Below are 17,488 nucleotides of genomic sequence, written 5' to 3'. Positions count from 1 at the left end.
TGACATGAATGCTTTCATGCAATTGACTACAAGCAATTCTAGGGCTGTGACAAGGGTGGCGCTGGTGGGAAACATTTTAGGGTTTTATCGTCGTGATAACCCTAGAAAATTAATAAAAACATCGAAAATCAATGGAACTAGTCATGGATGCTTCTCATGTTGGTACAAGGGTGAAGCAAGAATATAGATCCATTTGAAGCAAGTCGAGAAAAACCCGTCCTTCCACACGGACCCTTACCTCCTACGGGAACGGCCGCCGGTGAAGGATTGACAACGTGCGCTTCTCGCGTCACCTCCGAGACGTATTTTAAGCATTTAATTGTATTAGAAAATCCATATAAATGCTGACAACCTTACCAAACTAGTCATGCTTCCTTCTCATGTTGATGCAAAGAACTAGAAATTTTTTGGGTCCATTTACATCATGTCCGGCAAGTTTGTTTGTACGTGTTCTTCGTGTGTGTGAATGACATGTGGGATCCACATGTAAAAAACCCATAGGCAAAAAAGAGGCCCAACCAAACTGCCCGACGGAGTTTCGAACCAAGGGCATTAGTTTGTGATCTGGAGGGTGTTACCGCTGGGCTGATGATGCATTTTCATACAAATTACGTGCCCTCAGATTTAAGAAATTCATTTACCATATCTATCATGTGTAATTACTGCTGGTGTCCACGTGTCAGCAGTTTGAAGGACGGCGCGGGGCAAACCGCACGTGAGGTGCCCGGCGCGGGGCAAACCCCACGCGTCCTCACTATGGAAGGCCCTAGTAGGTGAGACAAATCATCCCCCTCGACCCCTCGGTAACTCCAAGAGGCAGCCGCATTCATTTTCTTCCCCAAATCGGGTAGAAAACCCTCGTCCTCTCCCACTCCAGCCATACCACCTCGTCCTCTCCCAAACCCTCCTGGCTTCCTCAGCAATCCACTCCTCTCCTCCCTTCCAACACGTCCCTCCTCCTCTCGTCGACCGTCGATGAAGCGCGGCCGTGAAGATGCGGCGGACGAGCCAGAGGCAACCATCAGTGGAGAGCAGTCTGCTGCCGTGGCTGCCGCCGCGGTTGCAGCGGCTGAGTCTGCCGTAGCGGCGACGGCTGGCGGTGCAGCAACTGCTGTGCCTCTTCCCGCTGCCATCCCAGCCGTCGAGCTACCAGTCGGAGAGCGTGTGCACGAGAAGGTGGGGGAAGATCTGGACGAGGAGACAGCGAGGCTCCATGAGAGAATCGAGGAGGAGTTCTACGGGGGGGGGGGGGGGGGGCGACGTGGACGAGATAGAGTTCGAGATGGTTGTGGATCCCAGGAAGGGCAGCGACTTCGACGAGGATGTCACCGACAATCTCTCGGAGGTACTACTCTTGTTTTTTTCAGATTTATTGTTTCTTCAAGTACTTTGTTTTTTCATGGCATTGGGGTTTTTCTTGTTAAGTACATGAGCATCAATTTCATATGGGCTTGCTAGTTGAAAGGATCTAGCATAGATTTTCTTGCATCTCGAATGGTGGTTTTTGAATCTGAATCATTTTCTTCACGTATTGATGATGTATTTGTAATCATGTACTGGCCCAGCCATAATGTTTGCGTACATATAGGATTGTAGGGATCTAGCATAGATTTTCTTGTTGGATGGTGGTACTTATTTGTAATCATGTACTGGCCCAACTTTGCGTACATATAGGATTTGTAATCATGTACTGGCCCAGCCATAATGGTTGTTCCACCATGTGTTACCTCCAGTAAAAGCCTGAACAACTTGTAAGCAATCCCATTCTACAATAATTTGATGATAGCCTACAGATGCTACCAAAGATAGGCCTTCTTTCATTGCCACCGACTCCATCAAGCAGGCAGATGATGCATTTGGAATATAATGGCAATTTACTGAATTGACACAAAGTTGCCACACTGATCTCTTAAAACACCACCCGTCGACTCATCTCCTTCTTAACTATCATATGATGCATCTACATTCAGTTTTAATAGGTAAGAATCCTGTTCTGACCACTTGATTATTTCTTTGACTCCATTTCTTGTTTTGGCAATTGGTCTGCCTTGTTGCATGAGGACAGAACAAATACCTTGACCTGATGCATCTGTTGTGAAGGCCTCAATTTGAGCATCTGACCAGTGGAATGAATCTTTTTTAGACAACATGCCCTAAATACTCAACTTGTATTTGTAAAACTAGAATTCAATTTCTGAATCTTTTTTTAGACCACAGGAATGAATCTTTTTTAGCATATATTTGTAAAACTAGAATTCAATTTCTGATTCCAATAAATAGACAAAAAACACTTTGTTTTGCATGACTACATTTCCTTTTCGTAGTTAAGTTGCTCCAAAGTATTTTCCTCACCGGTATCATCAGAGTCACAAGATAAGGGATAAAGATAGTAGCCCATAGCTCCTTTATCAATTTCCTTCTAAAACTTATCAGGGGCTAACAATGTTGGAGAATTAGTATTGCTGCTCTCAGAAACAATAATGGTTTCTTGATTCCAGTAGATAGAAGAAACCCCCGAAGCCTTTTTTCTGATTCCAATCAGAATTACACCTATGACAAGTATCAAGTGTCATTAAACCAAGCCACATCATGAATTCTTTCATGTGTTAATTATGTACTTCTTGTGCACTAATCTATCAATGCAACTATTCCACCGTCCATATTTATGCTTGTCAAATTATTTGGGTCAATTATGTATGTGCATATACGCCTTATTTCAAGCAAATAGATGGTTGTCATGTTACACGTCTGTACTTTTCAGACATTCTAATTAAGAGCAATGTAGCAGAATAGATTATCCGAGTTCTTCTTTGTGTACTAATTCACAGGAGGATGACGATGATGTGGGGTATGACATGGACAGCAGGCACAGCAAGAGCCGCTACATCATGAGGCAGCTGATTGCTGGAAAATTCAAGTACCGTTTCTATGGTAAACTTGGCTGCCCCTTTTGTGGCAAGGCGATCAAGGGCGGCATAGATGGCTTGATGTAGCATGTCGTCTCCACTGGCAACTTCTACAGTAGGAAGAAAAAGGCCAGTACTCTGCCAAAACATGCGGCCTACGGGCGCTTCCTCAAGATTGTCAAAGTCAATGAGCCCTACTACATCCCGCCGCACCGCCGCTGAACAAGGGAGACAAGTGATGTGCTGCTAGACTGCTGCTGCTACCCCAGGACTGCCGTGTCCTTTTATGTTATCGGTATTCGCTGGTCGACTCTAAAACTTATGGTCTATGGTGTGTAAGAACTTATGTCCTATGGTCTATGGTGGGTGTGAACTTATGGTGTGCGGTCTGCCGTTTAACTAAGTGTTTGCTGCTAATCTTCTTAAGTGGTCTAAGTTGTTATTAGTGCTATTTTGCTGATGCATGTTAGGCATTGTACAATGGTAGATGCTAAGGGTGGTGCTTAGAAAAATAAACCGGGTTTTTTCTGAAGCACCATTGCCTATTTCTACAGGACAGACGCCTAGTTAAGCGTCTACCCTGTACAAATAAGCACCGATGCTTAAGAAATGCCTGGTTTATCTCTCTAAACACCTCGCCTAATCACCTTGCATTGTACAAGGCCATAGCTACTCAAGTATCGTACGGTGGTGTATGTTATGTTTGCTGTGTTATTCTTCCATTCTAGAATCGTACGGTGATGCATGCTAGGAACTCTACTACTATGACTATGGTAGTTATAGCTTGCCATGATTATGTTCAGTTTATAACTCAGGATGTTCCAGCCATATCTATGACCAGTTACAACTGAACTATGCATTAGTTTTTGCCAAAAGTAAAGCATGCAAATGATTGCCAATTCTACCTATTGCCATTTGAAGCTTTGTACTGAGGATGCATTGGTTATTGCAATAAGTAGAGGATGCTCATGTTTCCCAGAAGTGCCTGTTTCCACTTTCTGGTAAGAACTGAACATGTATCTGTATCAAATTATGCTAAAAGTAGACCATGAGCATGAACATGTATCAATTGCTGCTTCCTATTTGTGTTTGAATGGCCTCAACATATCTGGTGATGGTTTAGGGTCTCTGCGTGACCGTGATGATAACTCAAGATGTTCCAGCCATATCTATGACCAGTTATAACTCAACTATGCATTAGCTCTTGCCAAAAGTGAAGCATGCAAATGATTGCCAATTCAATTTTTGTACTGAGGATGCATCAGTTATAGCAGGAAGTAGAGGATGCTCATGATTGCCAAAAGTACATATATCCACTTTATGATAAGAACTGAACATGTATCAAATGATGCTAAAAGTAGAGCATGAGCAAGATCATGTATCAATTGATGCTCCGTTACGAAGACTTTTATCTGAAACTGACATTGTTGGCTCGTATGCAATGATGCAAACGGGGTCAAGTAATCTGAAGACAATAATTCAAAGATGTATAACAAAATTATCAGTCAACTAATATTAAACAAATTAAGTGGATCGTTTAACATAGGGAGTGCCTACAACTCATTTAGATGAGATATAATTTAGTCTCATTCACCTTGAAAACAAAAATAGATACAATCCACGTCAGCACACACGCATCTTATAGCATCACATCCAATGGCTATAAAAGATGAATGAGACCAAATTATATCTCATCTAGATGAGTTCTAGCAAAACCGTTTAACATATGATCCACTTATGAGTTTAAGCACACAACTTATTTGGTCGTGCATAAAATAAGCACAGTTTAACAAGGGTATCCAATTGCTTAACCACGTGAAGTTGTGCAAACCCTATGCGGGTTCAACTACTAAAAGAGCGGCCGACAATGATTAAAAAAAGCTACGATTAGGAAATACCTTCTCTCGGAGACGGCGGCGCCGAGTTGATGGCCGCGGATAGTGCGTGGAAAACTAGAAGTGCCCCTATAGCACGGTAGACGGCGGCAAGGATAAACGGCGCGTTCATGCGAGGAGGGGGCGGCGAGAAGAATACTGAAGTCCGACCCCTCATGGCGGTGGGCGGTGGCCGGCAACTCCTGTAATCTGTGTGAGCCCACGTCTCCGATCTGATCTTGCAGCGGTCGTGGGAGCTGCGGATGGCACGGCCTGGTGGTTAGAATGAGGCGCTGTAATCGCAGGATTTAGGGAGGGGTGGGCCGCGTTGAGTGATGTGAGATTTCAATAATATCACAATGATATCCCAAAAGATCTAGAAAATATTGTCCTTGCTTTTTAAGTATTAACAATGGTTTCTTCGTGTCCCATATGCCCGAAAAATGCCATACGTGGCAAAACTTGCAATACATGTTGAAAATGGTCCACATTGTACTAATGACCGAAAAAATCACGCATGTGACGAAACTTCGAAAATTTGTTGAAGATGGATGATTTGGAGATGGTCTACAATTTCACTGCAGTATTTGAAATTTATTTTATAATTAAAATTCAATGATGCAAGGTTTTACATGTTTTTCAATTGTTTTCAAACTTAAACTTTTTACACATGTCCAAGAAAGGCAATCTGGCAAGGTTTTACATGTTTTTCATTGTTATCAAACTTAATCTTGTCACATAAGACATGTGTACCTAAAAAAAGGAAGTGTTATTTTAGTATAAGTCAACATGTCACATAGGCAAAAAAAATGTATAGAAAAAAAGCCCACCTACCTAACATGATATTTCACACACCACAACCCGCATACGACTACAAACCCAGTGATATTGGCCAGGATGCAGGCCCGTGGTGGGACTAAACTCAGACGCACGCGCACCCAGCAGTGCATAGAGCGCGGTTGCCACGATGGACTGCAACTGCGCCCCACCACAACTACCCCCACGTCCTAGACGAACCGCCTCCCCCGCGTCCCCATCGCAGGCGTGAAAAAGCCCCAAATCGACTACATCACTGCCTCATTCAGAGAACCTCCATTGCTGCTTCCTCATCTCTTCTGCAAACAACCCATAAACATCTCTCTTCGAAGCCCGCAGTCGTAGGAGGAGGGCAATGGCGGAGGAAGCGTCTGCCAAGCATCATTGTGGCCAGACGTCCGACCAGAGCGGCAACCTTGACGTCGTTTACGTTCCCGGTCAGAAGGGCGAGTACACCGTAACCCTCAAAGGGGTTGCGCTCCACGGCAAGGAGATGATGGAGGTCGTCTGCACCAGCGAACCGGATAAGTCCGACGAGATGATTTATCTTTAGGATGAGGAGGAGCGCCTGCGGCTCGTACACCCACATCATCGGCGTTTGTGTGAAGTTTACCAAAGATGATGAACATCCGCAGATAGCAACAGTTCCGCAGATCAGCGTGGAGGGTCTTTGCCTCGTGTACCACATCGCTGCGGCCACAAAATGGTGAAAAATCCTACTCATTCACCCTCTTCCATTCATCAATACTGCTCCCTTGAAATTTCATTAGACTAGTTTCATACTAGATGTACTAGTGTAGTTTGTGAAAATGGATGCACTAGTGCAGTTCCTCAAAGTAGATGCACTAGAATATATTTTGAACCTGATGCACTTGATTAGTATCTGAAATTGTTGCACAAGATTAATTTGTGAGCTTGATGTACGAGTGTAGTTTCGCATATTGATTCATTAGTGTAGTTTCTGAACTTGATGTAGTGAAGTAGTTTCTGAACTTGGTCTGGTGTTATTTTCACCACCAAAAAACTTAAGAACTTGGTGAAGCAGAGGTATAAGTTATTTTCACCACAAAAAAACTTAAGAATCTGGCATGTACGACTTATTTCAAGCAAATAGATCATTGACTCAATTATATATTCCGAAAAGAAAAATAACATGGTGTACTTGATTTTAATTTCACAACTTTGTGTACTAGTTTCTGAACTACATTCATGCATGACTTATACTATATAAGCATCTACTCCATGTATTATTCACTTATAAACCGTAAAAAACAGAAGATTAAATCTTGAAAAATAAACACTAGTACTCCATGTATTCATCACTTGTCTCTCCCCTAGCAGGCCAAAGCGCCTCAAAGAGCTCCTACAGGAGGAGAAGTTGTTCACCTTTGCCGGTTTTAGCATTAAAAATGACAGGGACAAGCTGAAGTTGTCTGGTTTGGAGATAAACCCCAACAAGCACATCGACATTCAGCGCAACTGGAGAGTTCCATACAACGGAAAACCGTACGACTCCTTGGCTGATGTTGCAGCCAGCGTCATCCACCCATTCTATAGCAAGATGAAGAAGAAGATCGACAGGCAGGCAGACCATAAACTGTGGGGGGACAGCCCACTTTCCAGATTACCTCGTCGAGTACGCAACAATAGATGCGTACGCCACCTACAAGTCGTGGAAGATAATTGACAACATCAAAAGAGGTCTGGAAATTTCAAAAGAGCAGGAAGCGGAGCCCTACTACCACTGCCACTATGCGGGATGAGGAAACATCAAAGTCTGCCTTTGTGTTGCTTGTGCTTGTGCTTGTCCTTTATCTTGCTGTTTGAAATTTGTAGTTTCCTTTTCTTGGGTTAAACCAGCTTGTTTATGTCACGTGTGTCAGAGTTGAACCAGTTTGTTTATGTCCTGTTTGTCAGGGTTGAACAAGTTTGCTTATGTCACCAAGTACATAGTTTGCTTATCTCGTTAAATAAGTTTGCTAGCTTCCTATTTTGTTTATCCATCAAAACAAAAATTCAAGTAAACTGTGAATGAAACTCTGTGGCTGCTCTTCAATACTCCCTCCGTAAACTAATATAAGAGCGTTTAGATCACTATTTTAGTAATCTAAATGCTATTATATTAGTTTACAGAGGGAGTACTAGTTATCAATGGAACTAATCACAGAAGGTTGTGCCATGTGTAGTTTTGGTTCAGAATTGTATGGAAAAGAAAACAATTACTACAATTAGAACTAAACTCCATTAACCGAACCTACGAAAAAGGGTCCCCCAACCCCCCCAGCTTTATACTATAAAGCAACAGCACCAAGCATCCAACAACAAGTCAAGATAGATTCAAGTTCAAGGAAGTCTCAAATAACCGCTGTGGCAACAGCAAAACAAGCCCCAAACATAACAAGTTCATTTCACAGCGATACATGGCCCATTTACTGAACCTAGATATATGTAGATAGGTACGGTAATACACGACAAGTACTCGGAAACAAGAGCTAACATACCAAGTTCATTTCACATCGAAACATGGCCCAGCCAGTTCTAAATGAGGTTGATGGTGATCATCATCCTCAAGTCACGGCGAAGGGTGTTCGCAATAGTGAGTAGGATGCGCTGACCTACCCGAAGATTCTTGCCATGAAGGAACTTCTTCCACCCCGCCCGGTTGAAAACAGTGCGACCGTCCGTGTCCACTGCGTAGGCACAGGTGGTGATGGAGCCTGTTCTGGTAAGGCGTAGTCCAGCAGCCATGCCTTCTTCATGTGGCTCGATGCCACAGCTAACAGATAACCTCTTAGGTAATTTCTGAAAACAGTTGATATGATATATGAGCATGTCACGCGCAATTATCAACAAATCATACACATATATCATTGGATTCAACACTAAGCATATATATCATCACATAGCTACACTAGACGCTAATCATCAAATTACTACAGTAATTAAGCATATCATTAGTTTACTACGTACACTAACCATATCATCGCATATTACTACAGTACATAAGGATATATCTCATTACTACAACACATGCATACCATAAATAATTCTGCACTAATTGAATTCTACACATGGCATATCATCACAGTACTACAACATGCATATCATATCAACTAGTACACTAATTAAGCATGCATATCATGTAATTACCATAGTAAGTAACATACCATGAGATGCTATTTAACATTCGTCTTTGTGAGGCGGGTCACGAATGGCATCCCGACGTAGTCTTCACGTAGCGGAAGCATGTCCCAGAGGTTGCACGTTTCCTCGCTGCTCAGCCTCAGTCTTTGGGCATAGAGTGCTTCATCAAGTGGGTTCTCATCATCATCTGAATCCTCACCATCATCCTCCTCATGAACTTCATTCTCACTATAATAAATCAAATTCAGATAGATAACAGAAATCCTGGGCCTTTCTCCTCTGAAGGAGAAGCTGATCAATTCTCCTCCAATCTGGGTTAGGATTAGTACTAGTTGTTTCGTACATTTGGAAGGAAACCCCTTCAATCTGAAACCTGGCATGGAACAGTAGACATGTAGGCCTAAAATCCCCCTGCGCGTGCAACAGTAGTCATAATCAGTTCTGCTGTAGAAAACGGTGTATTTGTTAGGTATCACCTATTTGATTCGTACGATTTCCAAAATGCAGGAATAGGGAAAATGTGGGATTAGAGTGGCATGTCATCTTGAATCCTATGGGATTGTATGAGTGTTTGATTGTGCATACTAAAAACGTAGGATTCTTTCAGACAGGTTTGAGTGGATGGAAAATTTCCTACAAATTTGTTTATTTCATGACAGTGAACAAGAGGATCAATGATTAATATCTAGAACATGAAAAGTTGACATGCAATAGTAAATTTTTATCAAGGGTGCTTGAGCTTCTATAAATGGTAACTTTTAAAACATGTACTTTGGAAACAACTTTGAATATTTGCTGTTGGAGAAGCCAATCCAACGGTGGACAGATGGGAAATCCCAGCATTTTCAGCCATTCGATATCTTATTTACTACAAAAGAAAAATTCCAAGCATGCGTACTATATAGAACATTCCATTTGTAAGCTCAAGCACAATGCTACCTATGCACAAACAACCTCATAGCACTATGTTTCTCCATTGTTCTAGAATCTTGGATACTTTAACAGCGCAAACTCTTTTCTTCTATGTCACAGCCCCAGATCAGCCCTTGTCTGACTTTGCTTGTTCCTCATGCATCATGTTTAAATTTTGCTTAAACTTCAAATAGGGGTGACCAATCCCTAGCAACCAAAAGAACTCAACTAGGTTCAACTTAAAAACATTTTCAATGAACCCAAATGCCCTTTAGAAAAGTTCATGATTTTTGATAAAGGTAAAAAACCTCTGCCAAAAATGATAAACATATTTCTAGGTCATTTCTGGATTTTTTTTGGATTAAATCATAAGTATTTGAATTGGAGCATTTAATGGCTATAAATATTTTAAATGCTCTAATAATTTTGAAACTAGTTGAGGGCTGTTGGAAATATTTTCAAAAGTGCCCACAATTATTTTCAGGATTTTACAGAATGAATTAGTATTTTTACTAATCCAAAACAGAGAAAGAAAATAGAAGACACGAACTAAAGACAGAAATATAAGAGAGATACCTGGACCTTACCTGTAGCCCAAGTGGCTAGGCCAGCCCACCACTGTGGCGGCCCAGCCCAGCTAGCCCCCCCCCCTGTCGTCTTCCTCGCGACAGAAGGACGCCGGGCGTGTGGGCACCGTGCGCCGGCACGCGCCCGTGCCACCTCCACCTTGCCTGCGTGCCCCCTCGGCGGCCTGGACGACCCTGGAGTCGCCACGCAGCCCCCGACCGCCCTCTCACTCTCCCCGTGCCCCTCCCCTCCTCTGTTCTCTCTCTCGCACGGTTCGAGTGCCACCGTCGCCGCCGGCAAGCACCACCGCGGCCACTGCCTCCCCCTCGCCCCCTGGACATGCCCAGGAGCTCCACTTCCATTCTCCGCGCCTCTCTGTCAACTCGCGCGACGCCGAACCCTCTGCATCACCCTCTGCACCGCCATCTTCGCCGCCTCTGCCCCGAGATCGCCGGTGACCTCCCGTCGTCGTCAGCCCCTCCCCGAGCTCCCCGAGGCCACCGCCGCAACCGCCGTGAGCTCCTCTCTCTTTAACCCCTAGACACGCTGTCCAAGTCGCTCTCTAACCCCGCCTGCCACCACGGCCGAGAGCTCGGCTCCGCCGGCCAAATCGCCGCCATGGCCACGTCCACCCGAGCGCAAAACGGAGCTCATCATCTCGCTCAGTGCATCACCAGCTGCCCGTAGCACCCATCCATGCCTCTTTCATGCACCATAACGCCGACTCGAGCACACCCGCACGCCGGCCGCTGCCGCGAGCTTGATTCCGGCGAGCCCGGTCGACCGCAGCTCCTCCCGCTTGCTTAGTTGGATGCGGCTGAGCGCTGGCTACGCGTAGTTGATCGCCGCCGCTGTTTTGGTCGCCGGAGGGCGTTTCCCGAGCCCCTCCGCCGCGTCCGTCGCCGCCGGCGTCAAGCCGCCGGCTCTTTTGACCTTTTGACCAGGGGTTTGACTTCCCCTAGGTCACTGACAAGTGGGCCAGGCCCTATTTAACCCTAGGTTAGTTTCTTTAATTAGTGACTAATTAAAAGTGTTAATTAGTTATGACACTGACGTGGGGGACCCACAGGCCAGGTTTGACCTGGAGGGGTCAGTTGACCTGCTGACGTCAGCATGATGTCATGCTGACGCAGTATTGGTTTTCTGGATTTAAAATAATTCAGAAAATTCCAGAAAATAGTATAAACTTTTAAAATTCATAGAAATTCAACCGTAGCTCCAAATGAAATGATTTATATATGAAAAATTATCAGAAAAATCCAAAGAATCTGTTTATGGCATCCTCATGCATGTTTGAACAACATACAGCCACTGTATATGACAATTTGAATAAATGGCATTTGAAATGTCTTATATGGAGTTTGAATTTGAACCTAAGGTTCAAACCAACTCCATTTAATATGTTGCTAGCTGCATTAGCTCAAAACACATTCATATTGCCATGACATGATCATGCATCATATTGTGCATTGCATTGATTGTGTTCTTCCTTGTTTGCCGGTGATTGTCCCCTCTCGATAGCCGTGATTCCGACGATGAGATCGATGACACCGATGAAGAGCTATACTATCTTCGGAAGTGTCAGGCAAGCATAACCCCCTTGTTCATTCCGATACAATCCCACTCTCTCGCTCCTGCTCTCTTTACTACATTAGGACAACAACGATTCAACTGTTACATGCTGCGGTAGTTGAACCCCTTATCCTCTGCATGACCTGTCATTGCCACAGTAAATAGTTGAAACCCACTAGCATGAGTAGGAGTTGTTTGAGCCCTGATGTGCCTACTCATTCATGCTTGTTTGTCATGCCTGCTACTGCTTAGAGTTGAGTCGGGTCTGATTCATCGGGGATGAATTGGAATGGTGATGAACATGTCCTACTGTGTGTGAGCTAAGTGTGTGAACACGATTTGGTAAAGGTAGCGGTGAGAGGCCATGTAGGAGTACATGGTGGGTTGTCTCATTGAAGCCGTCCTCAGGAACTGAGTTCTGTGTTTGTGATCCATGATACAGTTACTACCACGCATTGGGCCCGAAACCAATGGACCCTCTCGGCTTCTTAATCACCCTTGTCCTCTGTCCAGGAGTTGCAAGTAGTTTCTGGTGTTTGTAGTATGCTGGAGGCCGTGGACAGCGCTGACCGAGGGGTGGGCTGTGATGCGGTAGGCACGTGGCACGGTGTACCGGGCGCCCGTTTGGTGTCTCGGGAACCCTGCACACATCGTTCGGGGCCGTATGTGGAAACCTCGGCCGGACTCCCTGCGGATGGAACCTGAATAGGCGATAAACCTGGACTAGAGACTTGAGTGTTTAGGTAGGCTGTGGCCGACTCCCTCGCCAGGCTTCCGCTTGAAGGTTGCCGAGGTACACGACGTGTACATGGTGGTAAGTGGCGAGAGCGTGTGTGACGAAGTACACCCCTGCAGGGTTAATATGATCTATTCGAATAGCCGTGTCCGCGGAAATGGACTTCTGGGTTGCCTACAACAGTTCATAGACAAGTGAAAGTGGATACCCTAAAATGCGCAAGATAAGCGTGAGTGCTATGGATGGCGTTCTCGTAGGGAGACGGGAGCGGATCCATAGTGGAGTATTGATATGGTGAATATGTGGACTCGTGTGCGCCACCTCAAAAGAGTTACTTGCAGTCGTAGTTAGGATAGCCACCGAGTCAAAGCTGGCTTGCTGCAGTTAAACTCCACTACCCCCTTTTGTTGATACCGATGCATATGTAGATAGTTCTGATGTAAGTCTTGCTGGGTACATTTGTACTCACGTTTGCTTATTTTATGTTTTGCAGAGAGACGTCAGTCTCGCTAGTAGTTCCGTGTGGACTTCGACGTTTAGCTTGATACCTCAGCTACGATCTTGTGCCCTCGGCAGGATCTAGTAGATAGTCAGGCTTCTCAGCCTTTTTCATTTGTAGATGTCTGTACTCAGACATGTTAAGCTTCCGCATGTGCTTTGACTTGTATGCTCTGAATGTTGGGTCATGAGACCCATGTTTGTAATATCTGGCTCTTCGGAGCCTAATGAATAAATACTCTGAGTCGTAGAGTCTTGTTGTGATGCCATGTTGTATTTGCACATATCGAGCATATTGTGTGTATGATTGAAATGCTTGGTATGTGTGGGATCCGACAACCTAGTTGTCTATCCTTAGCAGCCTCTCTTATGGGGAAATGTAGTCTAGTGCCTCCTTGAGCCATAGTAGTCCGCTACAGCCCGGTTCACCGGAGTCCTGCTAGCCCAGCACTACTGCTCTGGACACTTGACTGGCCGGCATGTGTTTCATATCGTTCCTGTGTCTGTCCCCTCGGGGAAATGTCACGCGGTGACATCCGGAGTCCTGCCTAGCCTGCTACAGCCCGGGTTCCCGGAGTCCTGTTAGCCCAGTGCTACAGCCCGGATTCGCACGCTGCTGACCGACACGTTCGATGTTGATTCATGTATGCCTGTCCCCATGCGTTAGTGCCGCTTTGGGTTCACGACTAGCCATGTCGGCCCGGGTTCTCTGTCATATGGATGCTAGCGACATTGTCATATACGCGAGCCAAAAGGCGCAAACGGTCCCGGGCCATGGTAAGGCGACACCCGTGGGAGTACCGTGCGTGAGGCCGCAAAGTGATATGAGGTGTTACAGGCTAGATCGGTGTGACTTGGAATCGGGGTCCCGACAGCGTTGGTATCAGAGCCTGACTGCCTGTAGGATTACCAAGCCAAACTGGTCGAAGTTGTGTCTAGAAATGCTTTAGTTATGTAAGGGAATTGATTGTGGAAGGGAACGTAAGGCTCTTTTTACTCCTTTACCTTATGCCCTTCTGATCTGAGTCACCCTCTTCTCTTCTACGGGGATTAAGAACTAGGCTTCTCATCTTTCTACCAGGATCACGTGTTACTAATCCGTAGACTCATAGGATTAATGGATTTAAGCCTCAGTTCAGTTCCTACTACTTCCGTATGTTGACCATTGATCCCGGAAGTTTATATTGTGATGTTGAGTGGTTATGCCACCATTTTGTAGGATGTCTCAAATCCTTTGAGCATTTACAGCCGTTATGCTGTCCGAGTCATCCCAGGTTTCTAAACAGTCTGATGCATTTGCAAATTCCTTCCTCCCGTACCTGATGTCCTTTTGGGCCGGATTAAGCACACTAATCGGTTGTTGAGGTACTCCGTTACCTCGTCATGTATGTTGGAGTTATTATTATGACCCTAGGTGTCTTAGAGGACCACTTAGTAATCTAGCAATGCTCGCATCCCCAGTGTGATGATTCTGGCCACTATTCTTGAAAGCATCCCGTGATGCCATTTAGTTAGTAGACATTCTATTTCTGGGTTCTTGAACCCAAGATTCACTCTACTTAACTCGTGTAGCTAGTGTTTGCTAGTTCCCTTAAGATATTAGTAACCTTTGCATTAGTCCTCGAGGTCCGTGGTATTTCATTCTTCCAATACCATGAACCATCATGGCAGAAGTTCTTTTAACCAAAAGATCACAACCAGGGCGCTCTTGAGGAGTACTCCATTCATATTGTGACTCCGCCAGTCCTACCTTTCTGCATGGGTTATCCGGAAGAAACTTGTTGGACTTGGTTCGACATACTAATCTATGCATCCACAACTGAGAAAACCATATGTTCCTTTGAGTTGTCCCTCTTTAGTTATTTTCTGGCCCTCATCTATCAATTGATAGTCAGGAGCAATGGTGCATTTGTGTTATCAATGCCTATTATTCTTGTGGTCCGTCAAGCCATTCTATTCCAGAATGACTAGGAGAAACAAACTCCAGTACCTCGCCATCTCTGGGATTGGGTCAAAGTAGTTGTATTCCACAGATCAAATGCCAATCTAGTTTTTGTTCTGTTCTACCTTGGAGTGTTACCATCTTTATGGCAAGAGTGTCATGAGAATTGCACCACCTCTTATGAATTCTTGATTTAGTGATACTCCTCGCCATCATCGTTCATTCCTCGGTCTCCGTGTTATTATAACCGGAATACCGACAAGTGAATCGTGGTGTGTGAAATCTATACTCCTAGCAACTCTGTTGCTTGGTAGTTAAAGGACAATAATTTCATCCTTAGCGTGTTGGTTATTGAATCACCATCCTGAGGTTGATCGTGCTACCTAGTCCATATTCCCGGTGTACTTTTCGATCAATGAGTTAGGATAGTGTCAGTCCTTGCTTATTCGGTCATATCGTCTTGCCCTGAAAAGCAAGATTGTTCTCGATCTTACTAACATGTCGGTGGTGCGTGATTTCCCGAATATCTTCTCGGAAGTATCACCAGGTTGTCACCTGACCGCTGTGTTGAATTCGTGATCATGTTGGTTTACCTCCAAACCACCCATTCTCCAAGAATCTGTGTTGGATACCCCTGAGCTAGTTGGTCAAGCTAAACAACAACTTGGAGAGTTGGAAGATAAAAGCTTGCCAGCTTAGTTCATTTCAAGGGATATATCTGCGTGTGTTGAAGATAGATGATATCTTCATCGATTGGTCCCTGTGATCAGTTGTTGGATCTATTGTCTTGTCCAAACTTTGGTTTGAGTATGGGCTATCGTCAAATCAAATCAGAGCCAATGGTGTTCGTAATGTTGTCTTACTCGTGGTTGATCCCTCGAGCATACACCATTATATCCTTTGGATCTGACCAATGCTATCACTTGTTCACATAATCATGGAATTCCATCTCCATGGAAACCTGGATGAATTGTTGTTGAGCCCATCAGCAACACTGCTACCTTCTCCATGACTCGTGTTGAACATCCAGCTAGTATTGGAAACTTTATAAGCATTATCATCGTGATCCGTTCATGAAGCCTATGTTTGGATGAAAGGAGTGACTTCCTCTAATTCATGTGCATTTGATGCAAGTTGCCGCCGTGAATCTGAGAAAGCATGTTTCTACCTCCTCTGGAATCGTCCCAAGTCAGTTATGCACGTGCGAAGTATTCCGTGGTCTGTTAGACTGATCATCTTCATTCCATATGAATTCTCTAGCACACTAAGCCACTGATTGATTTGTTCAAGGAAAAGGAGTTGTTGTGCAAATCCTAGGTCATGCACAAGACTTCGTTACCCTAGATAATAGTTCCCCACCTGAACTCGGTAGTATTTTATCATAAGACTACTATGTGGTCATGCTTGTCTGGGACAGCGTGTTCACATGTGTTTGTAGCAGTACCAGCTCATGTTTTGGAGCTTGCTATCGTAGTTCATCCCCTGAGAATCTCGCAACGTCATCTCGTCGATTTGTGTTGCAAACTTTCATTCTCCTTCTAGACTTGATGAGTCTGGAATATCCTGACACCAACCAGATCTGAATCTTGGGCAGATATGATGGTTGGAACATTTTCCAAGAATTATAATATTGGTCTCTCGATAACCGGTAAAGTGGATGTCGTGGCCAACACACCCAGCCGGAAAGACCTATTATGGTAGTATCTTGATTGAGTAAGTTGGCCACCTCCCCATAAGGATTTCTTAGGATTTATTCCACTAGTTATTCCTTATGGATTTCTGCGCACCCGAAGTCCGACCTACTACTTGATGTTCAAGATACCAAACCACATCTAATGGGTTACGCTAAAACATCAAGGAGAACATTAGAAGCGGAGTGCTAAATGTCTCTCGGTCGATCATCCAGATTTGCTTCTTTGGCATTGCTAAGGAAAAATCTGAGAAAGTGATGTCCTCCTTTGCACCTGCATCCTCCATCACCGTTCATCATGGTTGTATGATGTGTTGCCAGGATCCTCGGCACGGATGTTGGTAAAACCTTGATGAATATGGAAATGCTCAAGTTCTTGAAAGCACGCTCAGTCACTAGGTTATGTCCTTGGTATTAACTGGGATGTGCCTTCCATTTGCCGAGTTGTTCTATAACCATAGTTTCCTTTCCAAATTGAGTGTGCCATTCTTTTGAATTCTTTCAAACGATCACTTGTAAATTGCCTTACGCTGGTATAAAGAGTTTCAATGATCTTTATATCAAAAGTAATTCTTTTTGCCACTTAAGGGAAGAATTCTACGAGTCACCTTTCCTAAGGTGCCCCGTTATGGAGTCATGGCAATTAACTCCTCGCTGCTTTGGAACCCATGCACCATATTATCTAAGCATGGGATTGTTGCCCACCAAATCAAACCTCATCGTTTGTTCTTCCATCCCTCTCGATGTGTTTTGTGTCTCAACTCGAGATGTTTTAACATCTCATTCCGCAAGTTGATCTTGTATAGCTCGATCTTCGAGAAGATCAATCCT

This window comes from Triticum aestivum, chromosome 1D, assembly GCF_018294505.1.
Source record: "Triticum aestivum cultivar Chinese Spring chromosome 1D, IWGSC CS RefSeq v2.1, whole genome shotgun sequence".
NCBI classification, from domain to species: Eukaryota; Viridiplantae; Streptophyta; class Magnoliopsida; order Poales; family Poaceae; genus Triticum; species Triticum aestivum.
This window is presented reverse-complemented; position numbering follows the sequence as displayed.